This window comes from Alexandromys fortis, unplaced genomic scaffold (assembly GCF_014885135.2).
Source record: "Alexandromys fortis isolate MF-2015 unplaced genomic scaffold, M_Fortis_MF-2015_v1.1 scaffold_67, whole genome shotgun sequence".
NCBI classification, from domain to species: Eukaryota; Metazoa; Chordata; class Mammalia; order Rodentia; family Cricetidae; genus Alexandromys; species Alexandromys fortis.
Window position 1 is genome coordinate 4,279,966 of NW_026067945.1, and position 19,123 is coordinate 4,299,088.

Genomic DNA, 19,123 nt, shown 5'->3' on the forward strand with positions numbered 1-19,123 from the left:
AGCTCATTGGTCTGAAACACCAGACTGAAATATCAAGCTCTCTTAGTTAACACACCTGAGTATTCTCTAACCTCAAACAAGCCCTTATGGTTTATGATTTGATGCTGTCAGAAATCGAAGCTTACTTCACATCCAAGATTTACAAGAGCAAGACCATGTTAAAAATGCCCTGTAAATTATCTGTGACAATCTGCCAGCTGCAGAGATTAGAGGTCTGAAGGGGGTATTTATTTGGCACTGGAGAGTTACTGTGGATGATAAGAAGTGAAAATGGGGTAGCAGAGCAAACGTGGAGTGAGTTCCAGGCTCCCGATAAGATCCAGGACAAGACCACCTCTCTAGACCTTTGTTCTTCATATCTAAAGTACACCCTTCAGGCTCAGGCTCTTTAACCCTATGAAGAACAAAAAAACATGACCTATACAAATAGATACTGTGTATGTGATGCAGAGAAGACCTATATAGAGAATCTATTTCATTTAAAAAATGTCATTAAGACTGAAAAACACCAGACGGGCAGTGGTGGCACACGCCTTTAATACAGCACTTGGGAGGCAGAGGCAGACAGATCTCTGTGAGTTTAAGGCCAGCCTGGTCAACAGAGCAAGTTCCAGGACAGCCAAGGTTACACAGAGAAAGCTTGTGTCAAATAATAATAATAATAATAATAGTAATAGTAATAATAATAATAATAATAATAGTGAGAAACAGATAACCAACACTTATTCAAAGCATGTATGCAGCTGTGGCTCAGTGGCAGAACTTTTGCCTGGCATGCCCAAAGCCCGAAATTCAATTCCCATGACTGGAGTCAATTAAATCATTAACCTTTAAAGATATATGTGTCAGGCCCTGATTATAAGCCTTCTCACCACGGGTTTTTTAATTTGTAACAATCTAATGATGAAGGTAGCATTATAATTCCCCTTTGTTTCTTTGGTATCATGTGTTGCTTTCAAACACATGTGGAAAACCAAGGTTTAGAAAGTGCTTGCATTTGCCCAAAGCACTAAAGGTAGGGACTAGAAGTAGGCCGGGTATTAGGTATTAGCGATTTAGTTCCTCATGAGGGCTGCCTTTTGAGAAGCAGCTTGGTAGCCTCTGTGGCTGGTCTCAACAAACCCTGCTGGGAGGAATGCACACTGAGTCTGAGTCTGTGCAGCAGCAGCTTCATGGACCTATCCCACAGGAGGGATTTCTTACAGGCAAGTTGGCCATTGTCTTGCGGCTCACTCTAAGTCACACAAAACCACCGCCCAGTTGAGACCTGGAGAACAGACACAGCTCAGACATCACCTCACTGCTCCGTGACTCAGCTGATGGCTGACCTTCAGCGCACGATATTAGAGCATACCAGTGTTCTGACCTCGTGTTTGCTCACGACTCAAGGGCTACACATCTCTGAGATAGGACTGAAAGTGTTTAAAGAGATTAGATGCCGCTGAATTTAACAGCACGTGGGTGCCCAGAGGAGAAGCTCCCTGGCTTCTCCTTGCCGCGGTTGAGGCAATAGACATAGCTTCATGCTCTTTGTCTATAGCAATCCGTGTCGCCCTTTGCAGAGACCACTACTCAGCTAAAGCTGGATCTGCGACTTTGCCATTTGAAAGAATTTTATAATGTTCCAGAATGAATAAGAGCTGGAGTTTCTCAAAGGGTTTGAAATGTAGACCTAGGTACGAGGATTAGTAGAAAGGGGGAAAAGTAGGTTTCTCCCTACAGTGTGGGTATGAGCTTCTGCAGGGAGGGGCACACGTCAGCGTGTTTACAGTGGCCGTACCTACCATTTTGGTGAGTTCTTAAGCTATCATCTTCAAAAGGTTCCTAAGGTATTTAAATGAGAGCACGGAAGGGTTCCCGAATGGCACCTGACAGGATTACAATTGATCAGGCAAAAATCTATAGCACTGGGAAGGATATCTTTCTGTAAAGAAAAATTAAGTTTGTTTCCGAGGTCTTTAGAAGTATCTGGGAAAGGGATAAAGCCCTACCCAAAGGCTGTAAATACCCACGCCTTAGCCCGGCTTATTGCAAGTTTAGTGTTCTTATGTGAAAATATTTCTGCAGAGAAATATGTGGTCTCCATGGTGTCAGTCTTCACAGAAAATATTTAGTGAGCTGCAGTTCTGAATGATCAGCTTGGATCCACTAGACTTGAGAGTGAGGGACACCTTTCCCCCTAATGTACCTGTATTTTCTCTATCTTTTTTCTTCTGCTCCAGATTCCCACCCAGAAACCAGCTGATTTGGTGGAGGTGAAATCAAGATGGAGCCACGGAGAAGTATTAAAAGAAAGGTAAGGACTCTTGGAGTTGGGCTGATGTTACAGTCCTTTCAATAATTTGTTTACTCATGGGATGCTTTCTGAGTTCTGTGCTCAGTTCTGTGGAGAACAAGCTATGTGTGAGAAGCTGACTATGTCAGCACTTAGCACCCTCGCTAGTGTCTCCAGGAAATCCTGCAAGTTCTGCTATGCCTCTTTCTTTGGAACCAGAACACCAAATTCAAGTAAAATCCCCTTTCTTCTTATTTGAGTCACATAACCACTCAGAACCTGTTTCCCCGTGTGTAGCCCAAGAGGGATCTCTTCAACCTCTGTGTCTCAATCCTAGGATTAAATAAAAGCCCTCATGGGTAAGTCATTCTTATAAGTTCACACAAGGGAACACAAATTCATTGGGCATATTTTTGGCCTCCATGATCAAATTTTCCTTCTCTTCCCATATTACAAAATTTTACTCCACAGCTTTCCAGACATGCCTGTGCATTTAAAATAGTTGATTCCTTAAATGAACCAATGCCTTTGTTTTATTTAAAACAAGACATGCTCCATTATGGTGGGTTTTTCAAGATGTGAAGCTTGAGAATTTCTAAGTCATCTGTGGCTCTGTGTGCTCCAAATTAAACACTGAAGGGATCCTCTCACCAAAATGGAAGCTTCAAGCCAGGGTGAGACAAAGGAAATGAATGTCCCATATCTTCATCAGTTTGAGAAGCAAGCAAGGCCACCTCAGGACTCTTTGCAGAAGGCCTCTGGTTGCTCCAACAGGAGCAGATTTGTGAGACAGCTCCAGAGTTTCTTACCTTTCTTGATAAACTAGACAGCCCTCAATGTGTCACCCAGGTTGACTCAGTTCTGGGTGACACCAAGAACAGGCACGGAGCACGTCCATCTGAATGTGACAAGCCCTGTGTCAGGTAGGCTTGGTTTAATTGACTTTGCATTGTGTCAGTCAGTGTGTAGATGTGGATATTCGCTGATGGTCAAAGCAAGCTGAAGTTTCCAGAGCTGCTGGCCTCTCTACTGGCCTTCCCACTCCCTTGATCCTCTTCTAAACCCCCTTTCCCTCTTCTGTTTAATTATCTCCTGCCCATCCTTCTTTGATGACCCACAGCCTACATTCATTAAACATCCACTAGTCTTTCAGACGCGAAGGTAAGGATCCCTCTCAACCAAGAAGCCTCAGATTAATGTCCAGAGAAGCAGCCTTCCTCCATTCTACAGAGGCAGAGGAGTAGCCACAGTGTCTCAGAATTTCTGGACTTGCCAGATACTTACACCACTGGCAGGTCTGGACTGCAAGATCCATGTGGTTTTCAGGAATCTCCACATTTGACACACTTCCCAAGGGATTCATGTGACTTAGTAAGTTGAGAAATAGATGCAATCTTTATTATTTTGACATTGTCGCTTATATTTGTATCTCTCCAAGCAAACAATACTGTTGAGCTATTGGTTCAGTGATGACTAGAAAGCATTAGACATAACAGAGTAGTAAGATCCTCACCCATAGGAAATGGAGAATGGACTTTGGGAGCTGCACACCTCAGACTTTCACTAGATCTTTTAACTAGAAAGGTACTTTGGGGAAACTCAGAACCATGAGGATAGATTTTCACTGTTGACCTTGGAAAAATAGAGAGAAGATTGGCATCCAAGGGTCTCCTGCCTTCTTTATTTGAAGACACAATTGAGAAAGTTAAGTTTTGTAAAGATAAGTGCTTCCACATGACAGGTATCTGACATAGGATACGCTCTCAGGGAAACAAACAGAATGAATGTCACATTCAGTAATGGGAACAGCTGAAGCATCTTCTCTTTACCTCTGTTTCCATCTTCCTGTCTGTGTGATGTTGAGAAGACAATAAATGGAATTCTAAGACTTGGGTGGAGACTCTGACTGGACAATCATGGTGAGACGTTTGGCTGCAGAAGTGTGATTGTCTGCAGGACATGGGTTATCTGGGATGTGCTTGCTGTATCTTAACTTTCTGTTATACTGGTCATATAGTATGTGGTACTCCTATATGTGGGGCAATTACTGTTCAGAGAATATACGTGTGTGTGTGTGTGTGTGTGTGTGTGTGTGATGTCCAGCTACAACAATTTAATCAGAGAACTACAGTCTGTCCTAGGAGTTGAAGAGAGGTGAGCTATGGCTGCATTTCTCTTCTTAGATTGTCTAGCTTTCTACCCTATGGGACACAATTGTCATTGATCTATTTTCATTTCTTTTAGGAACAATTGGCACCAAAGTTCTGCAAAATACAAACGTGTATTGACTCTGGGGTCTCAACATATGCATGTTTGGTATGTAAGAGAATTAGAGAATGAACTCTCTGAGGAGTCAGTCATGCCTCTAATCTTAGCGCGAGGGAGGCTGAGGATGCTAGTTTCAGGCCAGGCTGAACTACACAGTGAGTCCCAGACATTCCGTCATTATAACTGGGACCTGGCTCAAAACCATATGAGCAAACTAGCAACCCCCAAACAAAGCTGTGTCATTTTTAGAAGGCCAGGTGATAGGATTATCCCCAGGTTCTTCCTGTATAAAACTGAATGCACTGTTTCCCATCATCTGCCAGGTCCTTCGTAGGTCAGCCTGAAAGCACTCTCAGAAGATAAGAATTTGATGTGCTCAGTGCCTTGAGACCTTTGAGAAGAATCTCACATATATAAGAACAGAGGAAATTCATATGGGATTGTAAATATGTTCCAAACTCATAGCTAAGGAAGTCGTAAGCTCCAGGGGAGAACCTGCTGATGTTGTTAAACTGACTTCTATGTAGTCACGTTTCTCTCCATAGATTGGTGCTGCTCCCAACCTTGATTGGTGGAGCTTCGTATTGCAGTGATTTAATACTAAATAATAATAGTAATAATCACAGAGATTTATTACATTCAGAGTGCTGAAATTCAGTAACCGTGAGTGCTCAGTGGGTCCTATGTTACCCCAATACCCAAATCAGGGGGCATCAAAGAGGGGTAGGAAGAATGTAAAAGCAAGAGCTCAGAAGAGAGGGATATGAAATGCTTTTTGTGAGTGTAACATGACTGTGGCATACATGATCCCATAGCCTCTGGGACTGCCTGCAGAGGATCAAGCCAGTTAAGAATTCTAGCAAAGGTGCTGCCAAGATGGCACAGTTGTTTAGAAAACCTCTTTCTCCTGCAGAGGACCGAGTGCCAGTTCCTAGCATCCACACAGAGTCTTGTAGCCACCCGTAACTTCAGTCCAGGGGCTGTGATGCTCTCTTCTAATCTCTGAGGACAATAGGCATGTGAGTGGTGCCCACACATACACGCAGCAAAGCATTCCACCCCTAGCTGAGGAACTTGTCCTTAGTTGATGACTGGTAGAGGAGCAAAATCGTTCTTTGGGAGACATCATCACTGGTAGGCTGCCCATTCCCCAGTGGATGACCAACTCCCATGTATATACATAGGTATCACCGGCTGGACTCAGTTGATTAAAAAGGTTCAATAAGAAAATAAGTACATAAATAATTGTAAAGGAGGGTGTTGAGGCTGCGAAAGGATGTTCTTGAGGGAAGGTAGGGGAGGAGGGGGAAGGGGTGGGTGGATATGACCAAGACAATCGTACACACATTTGAAAATGCTGAAGAATAAATGAAAATATTATTAAAAGCAATAACAGAGAATGAAGGCCTGTTTTCAAAATGCAAATGTGGAAAGTTAAGCAATCAGTGCAAAGAAAGCAAGCTGCTTTAGCAGGAAACAAGAGTGGTTTGTTTGCTTTTCTCACAGTACGCATGGCGAGGTCCCGTGGCCACACAGCATGTTGTGTGCATGAGTTATTACCCTCTCAGTTGTCCGTTTGCCGACACACGCAGCAAGCGTGTGTTCAGCAGAGGCAGAGTTCAACTGGCTCTCTCGCCTGCACATTTGAGTGTCTGAGTGCCAGGCTTGCTCGTCACTAAAGTTTTACCTTCTGTAAAGGAGCAGTTCTTTTGAGTTTTCAATTTAGTGTCTCACAAGGTCAGATGCTATGATTTTGGCTGACACACAGCAGGTCTTATGGGTAACACACCTGCCTTTGCTCAACAGAGTCCCTGAACGACTCCAATGGCCATAGCATGAAGTCCCCACTTGAGGCTCGCCTCAAGCCCCTTGTCATTTGATGCATCCAAGTCCTTCCTTTGTAGCTCTTCCATATGTCTGGGTGACAAGTAGAACATGGACTTCACAGGCGAGCCTGCTAAATCCTGGTGAATTGGTGTAATGAGATGTTAACGACAAAGCTGTGAGACACAGGCAACTCAAGTTGAACCAAAATTCCAACACGCACTGGCTCTGAGACCTTCACCAAGTTTTCCAAGCTTTCTAAGAAGGTGATAATAACTGCTTTGCAGAATTATCTCAAAGGTAAAAGGAGATAAGTTACGAAGACTGATCTAAAAATAAATCAAGATTTGCTCTAGAGTCTCCATTGGAATGGCACGAACCTTCTTCCTGCACATCCAGCATCTACTAAAGCTCCCACAGTGCAGCTCCCATAAGCCACACTGACCTTGGAAGGTTCAAATGCACCTGTTCTCTCAGATGGACTCTTTCTTACCACCCATATCACATTTTATCATTTATTGAAGGTCATTATATTCTTGTAACCCCAACTGACAAGTAAACATCTTATTAATGGATTTTTCTGCCCAAAGCAGGATGCAGTTGATTGACCATGTGATATGATGTGTAAAAAGGGAAGAATAAATTAAATGAAGTGAGCGAGTGAATATGAAGTGAAATAATAAATATACCAAGGGCTAATGAGCACAAGTTCACATACATGTTACTCTAAGAAGAAGTTTACTGGGCTAGGGAGATGGCTCGGTGGTTAAGAGTGTTTGCTGCTCCTTCAGAGAATCTGAATTCAATTTCCAGAAACCATTTTGGGCAGTTCACAGCTGCCTGTGACTCTAGCTCCTTGGACTATAATGCCCACTTCTAGCCTTCCTCAGTGAGTATACAAACACACACATAAATAATAATAATAATACTAAAGGAAAGAATATTTATTGAGAACAGGACTAGGAATACATAATACAGTAGTATGGCACTTGCCTAGCATGTATAAGGCCTTGGGTTCTGTTTCATCATCACACACACACACACACACACACACACACACACACACAGAGACACAAGTACTCATGCACACACACAAGTTTAAAAAAATGATTCTCTAGTGAGGACAATGAGCCAGACTACATAAAGATTATATAAACCAGTAAGGAAAAATCATTCATGACAAGGATGCAGGGGAAAAACCTTCACCTAGTACTCACTGGGATACAGTTGATGACTTTATGTAGAAACCGCCTCGGTACTTTTCTAAAGAGCCCTTGAGATCTTGTTATGCTTTTCATTTTTCAGATAAGAAGGTAGAGGCCCAAAGAAGCTCTCATGACATGCCCAATGCTGTATAACCTGAATAGCCAGGAATTACAGCCAAGTCTAGCTCTGTTTGGTGTTGACTCTTTGCTGATTCTCCAACTTGACAAACCTTTCTGTACCGAAGAACAAAAAATTCTTATCTCTCTTTGCAGAAGAGAGACCATAGATATCTTGTGACTCTAAACTTGGCTTCACAAGTTTGAGGCCAGCCTGGGCTATACAGTAAGACTCTGTTTCCTTTCAGCAAATCTTTTTAAATATTTCTATTTTTTTCTTTAAGGCCCTCATCTGTTTAAATGTGAGAGTTACATACACCTCAAAGAAGTGTGGGACCCAGGCTGTGTCCTCTCTGCTCATAAGCTAGCATGAGGCAATCATGCCTTTACTACCACTTTTTATGATTTTATTGAGCTATACATTTTGCTCTGCTCCTTTCCCCTCCTACTCCCTCCCCTCCCTTCTTCTCCCCTCCTCTTCTACTCACTCCCTTGGTCCCCATGCTCCCAATTTACTCAGGAGATCCTGTGTTGAAATAGGAGCGGCGGCGGGGCTGTTTCCCCAACACCCCGGCTGCTTGGCTAGCTTATGCCCGAAATAACAACACACAAACTGTATTCATTTAAAGAACTGCTTGGCCCATGAACTCTAGCCCTTACAGGCTAATTCTCGCACCTGGACTAGCCCATTTCTAATGATGTGTGTAAGCACCCCAAGGTGCGCTTACCGGGAAGAGTCTAGCCTAAGTCCATCCGGGATTGGAGGAGCTTCATTGCGTGCATCTGCCTGGGAGAGCTGAGCATGGCGTCTCTGCTCCAGCAGAGCTGTCGGGTCTCTCCGGGAGCAGAGCAGAGTCTGACCTCACTTCCTCTTCCGCCCAGAATTCTATTCTGTTTACTCCTCCCATCTATGTTCCAAGCCATGAGGCCAAGCAGCTGGTTTATTATAACTTAACCAATGAAATCAACAGATTGATATATGACACTCCCACATCAATCCTGTCTTTTTCCATTTCCCATGTAGATTCACATGTGTCTCTCTTAGGGTCCTCATTGTTGTCTAGGTTCTCTGGGATTGTGATTTGTAGGCTGGTTTTCTTTGCTTTATGTCTAAAAACCAAAGGATGCTCAATTGTACCACGAGGACATGTGGTCAGCTCTGTTCATAGCAGTGTTGTTTGTCATAGCCAGAACCTGGAAACAACCTAAATGCCCCTTGACTGAAGAATGGATAAGGAAAATATGAGACATTTACACTATGGAGTACTACACAGCAGAAAAAAATAATAACATCTTGAAATTTGCAGGCAAATGGATGGATCTAGAAAACATCATATTGAGTGAGGTAGCCCAGACCCAGAAAGACAAATATCATATATACTCACTCATAAATGTTTTTTACCATTTATTCCATCCTTGATGAACGGGAGCTGGTATAGGACCAAGGTAATAAGCTCAAGTGAAAGCCAAAATAATGCTTTTATATTAGGGATCTGTCACAATGAATACAACACTGACTAATATCAACATTTATCTATAGCTTGAAACTCAAAGAGATTCTAGCACGCACTACTGGAGGGTTGCTATGCTCAGCTGCATTGAGTCTCCCTTTAATGTATAGGGCTTTCTGTATCTGCAGGAAGCAGGTTAAGAGACTAAAGTGTTTCTTGTCTTATGTTGTTTGAGAGGTTGTTTGGATGGCTGAGATAGGAAAGGTAGGGGTGTCAAGGAGGGGAATGGGATACATTAGTGGCCGATATGGAGCATTAAAAGGAGGTCATCTGGGGTTCTAAACTTTGGGATGCTACCTGTGAAGCCTTTACTAGCTTAGTTTGTCTTCCTCTTTGAGAGAAAGTTTCTGCCTTATCAGATCCAGACCAGACCAAAAGACAGGATTGTGGGTGCTGAAGCTGTCTCTCAGAATAACATTCTGCAACTCCACACAGCTCAGTAGCACCCCACCCCCCAGATCTGTTCTTGCCTAGAATTGCTTTTGGTGCTGTAAAAGCCAAATGAGAGGCTTTTAAATGATTTCCGTTGCCTAGGCAAGAGGATAGTATCCAGAGCAACAAAACCATCAAATTTTATTATGTGCTAGCTAGTGCTATATATTTCAAAGTTTTGCTTTAAAGGGTATCATTTAGAAAACTGGGGCTGCTTTTGATTGGCTCCCAAGTTTCTATTGTCAAAACATATTACCAGGAAAGTACAATACGCTGGAAAATTACAAGGAACAGCTCGGAAGCCCTATTTGGACTTTATTTATAAAAAAACAAATTAATAGCCAATGAATAAAACTTTTAAACCATTATCCGAGTAATAATACTAAACAAAACAACTAATAAAACAGCCGCATCCAAACAGCTGTTTAAGAAAAGGCCAATGATATTTCATCCATTGTCAAACTTGGCACTTGAGCAAAATAAGGACCAAAGTAAATATTTATTGAATCATGTGCGATTACTGAGAATTCCTCTTTTATAAAAAGAATAAGCAAATAAACCATGATTTATAAAAACCCTGGCTAGCTAACTCAGCTAATGGCTCTATTCAAAAAATTCTTATCATGTAAACTGTGAATTGACAATTATAATGGAAAATTACCCATTTCTCTATGAATTTAATATACATATAGTTAACCACCTGCTTGACTGTTACACAGAGTCATTTAAACGTGCAAATGGTTGTTCAAATGTTTGAAGGCTTTTGAACCAAAAGCATTAATTGGCAGTCTGTGTTAATGGAAACACACAGAATTATGCTCGCTTTTCTCTGTAATAACTATAAAAATTCTTTGGGCTTCCAACACTCTCTACTAAGCACATGAGGAGACTTTTACAGGAAAATCTCACTGGAGAGACAGACCCCTCAACCTGGACCAAACAGTTGAGGCGAAGAAGATAAGAAGACATTTGCAGGATAGGTATCAAGACACACATTCTTACTATATCAACTACTTATGAGCCTGAGCCAGGAGGCTGGTGGGGCTCAAGAGTTGAGGACCAGCCATGGCAATAAAGTGAGGTCTTGTCTCATAAAAAAAAAATTAGGGGTTGGGGTTTTGGTAAGTGGGTAAATTCAATGAGAACCTGAATTTAAATTCCCAGCACTTACAAAAATAACTAGGCATGGCCTCATGCATCTGTAACCACAGTGCTGGCTGGGTGAGAGACAGGTAAAATTGACAAATCCCTGGAGCACATTGGCCGGGCAATCTAGGCAATCATGAATTTCAGATTTGGTGAAGAAATACCATCACTACAAATAAAGTGGGAGAGAAAAGAAGACACCATACATTGACCATTGGCCCCCATGTGCATAGCCATTTGCACACACGTTCCCATCCACAGACAAGTGCATAATGAACAACAATAGCAGTAAAGTTGACAAATGGTCCATTTCTCCTAGCATGGCTCTACTTAAACAGAGCTCTTAATGATTCTTAATGGCCAATAGCCACAAGACAGACATTGAGAAGCCAGGCCAAGTTCAAAGTAAGCCTTGGGAGCACTTCAACGCTCAGTTCCTTCCTTTGACCCCAGGCAAGGGATCTTGTGCTTTATTTTAGTGGCCTCCGGACCTGGTAACTGCGTACACTTGTAGGTTATGGCCCGTCCTTATGATGCTTTTCCTCTTCAACACAATGCGTCGGCTCCTGGTCCTCTGTCCTGGGTTTTGGTGCTGTCTATAGAAATGTGATGGTATCTTGGTGTCTTCTTCCATTCCACCTCCTAGTGAGCTCTCTGGAACACGTAGTTTCTCCAAGGTTTATACTGGACCATCACAGTGCACATTAAAACTGAGAACTTTAGTGTCTACCATAGTGAACACTATCACTTATGAAACTGACCACCCTGGTGGCCACTATGACTGACCACAGTAAATACTGCAACTGGCCACCACAGTGAGCACTGTGGTGTTCACAATGACTGACCAGCACAGTGGACATCACAACTGGCCACCAGAGTGACCATTATGACTAATCATCACAGTGAACATTCCCGCTGGTAACCAGGGACTACAATAACTGACCATTGAACACTGCAGCTGACCGCCAGAGTGACCAGTATGGCTGGCCATCACAGTGAACCCTACTACTGAAAACCACAGTAACAACTACGACCTGCAATCACAGTGAACACTAAAACTGACCAGTACAGTAACAGCCACAGTAGCCACTACGGCTGACCATTACAGTGAACACAATTGACCATTTCTATAACCACTTATATTATCACAATGAATAATACAATTGATCACCAGAGGGACCACTATGGAAAACCATTGCTGTGAACACTAAAACTGACCAGCACAGTGACAGCCACAGTAACCACTATGACTGGCCATCAAAGTGGACACTGGAGCTGACCACAACAGTGACCATGATGACTGACCATAATGGTGTCACTCTGCTTTTTCTGGAGCTTTCTGGCCAACAGGCGGCAGATGAAAGAAGCCTCGTTTTGAGTCAGAGATAGATTCACGTATATGTTAAGGTCTAGAAAACACTTGGGGACATGAGTGAAGGCAGACTGGGCCTAATGTCTAGGCTTTCATCTTCAGTGGGGAGTCAGAATTTGAGGAATTTGAGTTACTTGCTTTCCTCCAGCAGCCCAGATTGCACAGTTCTCTCTCTTTTTTCCTCTAGATTTTTACTACTGTTACTTTATATGAGCAAAAACAATGTTTCAGGCTTAGATATGCTCCCATATAGTGCATTGACCTGCAGAAATAAAACCAACTCAAACGGAGTGATGCACTAACAAAGCGTTAAACACTGGTGACCATTGGTGAAATAATGACTTATGGAGGGAGAAACTCACAAAGGAAAAGGTGAACACAGCAGCTGATTTAAAACGTGGCGATGAGGAGATGGTCCAGTAGTTAAGTGCACTTGTCATCAAGAGTGACCACCTGAGTGGAAGGAGGCAACCGCCTCTTGAAAGTTGTCTCTGATCTACGAGCAAGCAGTTTTTAAAAGGCAAGGTAATAGGGTGGGGTCTAGGCAGCCTTTTTGGGAAAGGGCCCTCACCAACAAAGTGGCAAAGTAAAGGAGTTGCTTGTCTCAACTTTGCATAAATGCATCCAAGATTTGGGTTTTGAAGTCTTTGGGACAGTAAAGGAGATAGTAGCAAAGGGTGGGAGCTGACTGGGTTCATGGGTTCTTCCAGAATATTCTTGAGAATTGGAGAGGAATGTGGTATGCAGTTTAAAGTTTGCAAGAGCTAGTTCGGGTAGGAGTTAAAGACACGGGGATATTGTTGTTGTTACTGTTATTTGTGGTGTTAGGGATGGAGTTCAAAGTGTCTTGTATGTTAGGCAAGTACTCTATCCCTGAGCCACAACCCCAACATGGATAGTATTTTAAATGGGAAGTAGTTGTCCACCTACAGGCTGCCTGCAAAGAGCCAGATAATGTGTAATATGAACAAGCTATTATTACATGTCTGATGTCTGGAAGTACTCAAATCCAGTTTTCAACTCTCCGGAGACATTCTCCCCACAATGATGCAGCTCTCCTTCATTTCTGCTTTGGTTTTTTCAGTGCCACCATGGCCTGGCACCCAGCTTTCCCCTCTAGGTTGTTTCTGAATGAGTTTGAGATACCAAGAAAGAGTAGGTTTCGATTACAACCTCAATGGACTGAGACTTTTCACCAGAGCAGACATGAGAAGAGCAGGCCAGCTTGAGGACAGTGCCAGGAGAACTCAGCACATCTCCTATGTAATTTTGTTACTTTGTTTTTCGGTTATTCTTCACTTGACACCAAGCCTGACCTAGGATGGTGATTTTGAAAAGCCCGGCTTTCCCTAAGTCAAGGTTATTAGGGAAAGAACAGCAAGAAAAAAAAGGGGACCTGCCAATCTCAGAAAATAAGGTGCTCGTTTCTTTATGGTGGATGAGGAGGGAAGGAAGGAAGAAGAGGGGAAAAGGGAGAAGAAAAGGAGAAAGATGGAAGATGAAATGGGTTTTTCTGTGCTCTTGTCCTGTATATAAGAACAGAGAGCTGAAGTCCCACAGGAACTGTAAGCCCTTGGAGTCAAAGCTGGATCATGGTCTCTGGTTCTTACAAGCTGACACTAGGCAAGCTACCGCCTCCATGACTGGATGGGACAATGGAGGCACATGGCAGTGGGGCAGGGGCAGATGAATAAAACACAGGTCTGGTTTCCACAGAGGCTATGATCTAGCCACCAATGGCTCATGGGGGCTGAATATTCCAGCTCTACTCATATGTCCTTGCTCACTTCTGTGACAGCACTCCACATAGGGCTGCTGAGAATAGGGGGGTAACTTGGGCCAGCGTGTTTAAAAGCAACATATGTTGACTCTGTGCAGCTCTCTAGTTGGTCTACTGTGAATTTGTGGAGCGTGTTCACCCCTGATGACTCAGGACATGGCACACTCAGTGTAAAGTCAGAGCAGTCCCAGGACTTCTGGGACAGATTGATTCCCTTGGGCAAGAGGAGGGAAGGGCATCTGGATTCTGTCTGGATAAGAAGAGCTGAGCCAGCTTTGGCGCTGCCTAGTTCATCAGGCATAAACTTTCTACGCAAAACTTGGAAGCCCATTAAAAGCAAACATCAGTAAACAGTGAATGCATACACACTAACCAAAGGCCGTCTCTTCCCAGTGCACTTCATCTACAGAACCTGGGGTGCAGGCTGATAGCTGCTTCTGATTCATGTGCCTTCTTTTCTCTGGGGTCCCTGGTGTTGGGGTTCCTACGTCTCAGTTAGGAATCATGGGGAAGGGCTTCACTGAGGATAAGCTCAGTGCACTTGTCTCTCCCAGTCCTAGTGAAGCCATGGCCCAGAAAAGTGTGTGGTCAGTTGTGCCCCTGAAGAAACAAGGTATGCTCCGTCTGCCCTGAGGCCTGCTTGGGTATAGGCAAAGACTGAAAGGTTACAGACCTAATGTCACTTGCTGGCCAAGGTTCATAGATCCCACGTCACTGTCTGTCCCAGGGTGCTGAGAAGTTAATAGAGAGGCCTCTTGACTTCCATCAGCATTTCTCACTTTGTGGCTTCAGTGGTGTGACCAAGAGCAAGGTCTGAGGTCATCGGGATTCCCCCTTTTGGATCTAGACATTGCTTAAACTGTCTTCTTCTCAGAAGAACATCAGCAGAGGGGACCATTTTTGTTTTGTTTCCAGGATGACAATTCGGGAGCTGGTTGTTTTAAGACAAGGCTGCAGGTGCAGTGAGATTAATTCTTTGGAATGCATGGTTATGTATCTGAGGCAGCTTGCAAACATCTTCGGGGAATAGCTGCTGGTGTTCATATCAGCTTACAGGTGAGATGATAAGTCATCTTGTGACATCAGGACCAAGGAGTTTTGTTGTATCAGATAAGACAAAGGTAAGCATTTGCTGCTGGGGTTTCCGCAAGACCCAGCATTCTGCACTTAGGTAAGAATTGGGGATGAAGTCACACAGGTTTGTTTTTAAATAACTCAGTAAATATGTGCTCTTCTAAGAGATTTACCAGGAACCTTTGCCTTTATCCTCTCCAAAGAAGGATAAAGCAAGATTTTAGCTTAATATCACATTCTTCCCATTTGTACATGCATGCGTGCATGTGCAAACACGCGTGCACTCACACACACTTCAACTTTATTTAGTTTAGACAAAAGAAAAATTACAACAATTTTTGCCAATTTTTTTTTCATAACTCTGGTCCCCTTGGAAGTATCAAAGATCTATAACAAAATTCTCCTCTTTCTTTCTTAAAAATAATTTATTTTTAACTTCTGTGTATCTGTATGAGTTTATATGTACCATATGTGTGCAGGTGCCTGGTGAGTTTGGAAGAGGGCATCGTGCCCTGGAACTAGTTATAAGCAGTTGTGAGCCACCTGATGTGGATACCGGGGACTGAACCCAGGTCCTCCGCAAGAGGACTAAGCTCTCTTCACCACTGAGCCAGCTCTTTAGTCCCTCCCTGAAGTTTCTTATATATAGTTGCAGTGGTTCTAAACTCATCCCAGTTATGTACTGGAGTGTCATCAGTGTTAGCTAGGGTTTTGCTTCTCATTTCCTCTACTGATGTAGTATACTGAGGTTTACTGGAACTATACAAATTGTTTTTTTTTGAACAAGTGTTTGTCCCTTATCTATTTATTGGGCAAGGTGCATCAACTACTGAAAATCAGGCTTATGCTTTGAGCCCTGGGATGGATTGATGTTCAGAGTATATAGTCTCCAGAGTCCTGGTCTATCAACAATGCAATTGCTGATGGCATCTCTTATCCTCTATGAGGGTGAAACCTCTATCCAATAAGCAGTATCTGTGTTCATGGATGTGTGTACATGAAAGGGCATGTCTTATGTGTGCAGATGTGTGTAATTTTATGTTGCTTTGATATTCTTTATCATAAACCCGTATATGTCATTTGATCAAGTCATTAAACCGTTGGAGGCAAGTCCAGATATTTATAGTGCTAGCTAGAGCAAATAGTGCTCATGCAACGTGTGCACATATAGATGGACTGTGGCATCTGAAGTGGAAAAACAAAACTCAGTGCAGAGAAATCTTTGTATTCTGTAATATGAGTCTTAGTCCATGAAGAACAAATGTTCCATAGAGTTGATGTAATCATCATTGTTTTGATAGGAAGCATTTTCTGTCTTCTATTCACCAAATAAAGATACAATCCAAGGCAGTGTAGAGACATAATCATTATATTGTGGTAAATTTTCAAAGGAAAAAAAAATTCTTGGTGTACACTGCCTACCCTCAGTCACTCATTCAACGTCTTCAATACCGCCGCCACAAGAGGCTCTTTCCTGTCTGGCGATGGAAAAGGCTGGTGGGAAAGGACTCCCTTCCAATAGTGTTTCTTCTCTTTGGAACCAAGCTTATAACCTACCTGAAATAGAACCAGAACTAGAGGCAATGAGTACAGATGAAAGAACCAGAAAAAAATGGTGTCTGCATGTGTCCATATATATTGATCTATATACATTTGTATCACCGGATATCTGTGTGTACTTGCATGTATGTGGTATGTGTGTGCACTTAAACCAATGGTTGAGGCCATTTCAAGTGCAGGGAGGCTACTGTGTTTTGTCAATCCCCAGGGGAAGATGCTGTCTGAAGCAGGTCTTTTCCTGCCATCAAGACTTAGGTATTTTACTTTTTTTCATAACCAAAAGACTCAACTCCTTCTAATTTTAAGAGCAAACTCCTAAGGTTAGCACACATGGCCAGGATGAAATACAAGTTCTCCTGGCCAGGAAAACTTGAGTCTTAACCAGTAATCTTGTGTCTCATACTGAAAGAGCATATTTGTAGTTGAAAATGTTTGTGTTATATGTGCTATCTCAATAGATGATAAGAGTTGGGACTGCGACTGTGGAGAGATGAAAAGGAGACTGGAAGAAATCCCAGAGCTTAATATGCAGACATACAAGGCAAAAGTAGCCTCTTTACTGCACATCTTAGGCCAAAATATACCAGATTTGGAACTTGATACAAAAAAAGTAACCTAGTGTAGTTTCTACAGGTCAGCAATCACTGACTTAGCTCTATTTAAATAAATGTTCATTTATGGTTCTATGGCTTGCCATTTATAGGCAGAATATTTGAAGCAGTTTGATAAGCTGAGGATGTACCCCTGAAAGTTCATGTAGATCTGAACTGTATTTTCTGCCAAATAGAAAGTAGCCCTCAAGCCCCAAAACTGAAATATTTATGAAAGTATCAAACGTACAAAATTGCTACACATTTTATTTGCAGACTGCAAAGTGAAGAGATTAGCTGCTGCTAATCTCTGCTTGTAAATACCTCAGCTCAAACGTGAAGGTGCACTCTGTTGCTGCAGACAGCAGCGTGTGGGAATCCCAAGTTGCTACATGGGATGAAAAACAAAATCTCCAGCAGACACAGGCTGAATGAGCCCATGTATCCAGCATTCCAAAAATGGCAAAATAAGAGATGCCAAACAGGTATAGTGGGGGTGGGGCTAGGGAAACAATAGAGGTGTGATTTAAGAGCCAACTCCAGGGAGTGTCTCTGTGTTGATGGAGCCGTTCTAAATCTTGATTGTGGCTGTGATTACATGAACCTCCACACGTGGTAACATGTCACAGAGCTACACATGAAATTATCGAGATTTTTCAGAAGAAAATAACGAGTGTATGCAAAAGCTTGCTTTTCCGTGTCAGTGTTGTGTTTTAGATACTGTCCTCCTTGTGTAAGATGGCAGACAGCACTGGGGGATCCTGGGTGGTGGGCCTAAGGGAACTTTGGTGGACTGTTTTTGTAGTGAGGCTGTAATTATTGAAATACGAAAGTCTTAGATCTTGTGTTGAAGAAGGAATCCCAACTACTAATTAAACATACTTAGGAAGCGATTTAAGCAGATTGTGGTGCTTTCTGGAGGTGGGGCTTTGGGGAACAAACACCAAAGACTTGATTTACCACAAGCCTAGCGTGTACGTCTGCAACCGCCAAGCTGTGCAGATGAAGCAATGGCTCTTCCCATCGCTTCTTTAGAGGTGTAGACTCAGGAGACTCCAGAGCAAGCAGAGATCTTACAGACGAACTGGGCCGAGCTCTACTGCTCCCCTCTCTAGGTTTTGGTAAACTCATTGGTAACTGGAGAGCTGTGTCATCCTTTCCCAGGAGTGTCTGGTCTAGTTCTAAACTTTAAAGGTCACCTTTTCCCCAGTACAGACAACAGAAAACTTAGCGGTAATCTTGTAAGTTGTTCCTTATTATCTATGACAAGAATTTCAGTTTGTGAGGACGACATATGTGGATGCAAACATGGTGATGGACGGCATCTTGCAGGCTACAAATAAGTAAATATGAACAAACCAGGGTGCGCGCCACTGCTTAGCAAACGTTAACTGTTTCAGACAAGGCCTCGGCAGGTTTCTTGAGATGAATTACTATTACATCTTCTTGGTAACATCACGATTATAGTCACATGTATTCACAAAGGAGACGTTTGCTGGGTCAGTAGCGTCCATAACAGCTCACGGATCTGCTAACTCACTGAGATTTGAGCCAAGCAAAGACTAACTTGTGAATTGGACCTGCTGTCATTTGGAATAAAGAAGATATATTCTCTCCTTGACTCATGTAGTTTATACTTTCTTAGTCTGTGACTTTTCTTCTTGGATTGCTAGTACCTGAGTTCCTTTGGAAATCCACCCCCTGGACAGACCCAGAAGTCTTCAGGTTAGGCCTTTACTCTTGATCTCATGCATAAACAAATGATCTTAATAACAGGATTCTCTGTGTGGGTATTGATTTTCATGAAGTCTATAATGATTCAAGTCAGTCTTTCAAGTAAACACGGGAACAAAATTAGCCACCCAGATCTTTTGTATAACCATTTTATTAACAAAAGGAACCCATGGGGTTCAAACAAGAGTACAAAATACAATTCTTATTTTCCGCTTGGTTAAGTTATTACATTTTT

The 19,123-nt window shown here is 42.7% G+C and overlaps 1 long non-coding RNA gene across 1 annotated transcript; it reads left to right on the top strand.

Annotated features, from left to right (window-relative positions):
• Window positions 1-1,502: 1,502 nt before the first annotated feature.
• Window positions 1,503-6,924, top strand: LOC126505929 (uncharacterized). Its single transcript, XR_007593009.1, has 4 exons — window positions 1,503-1,791; window positions 2,223-2,296; window positions 4,520-4,591; window positions 6,350-6,924. It is a non-coding gene; the product is annotated as an uncharacterized lncRNA (long non-coding RNA).
• Window positions 6,925-19,123: the final 12,199 nt, after the last annotated feature.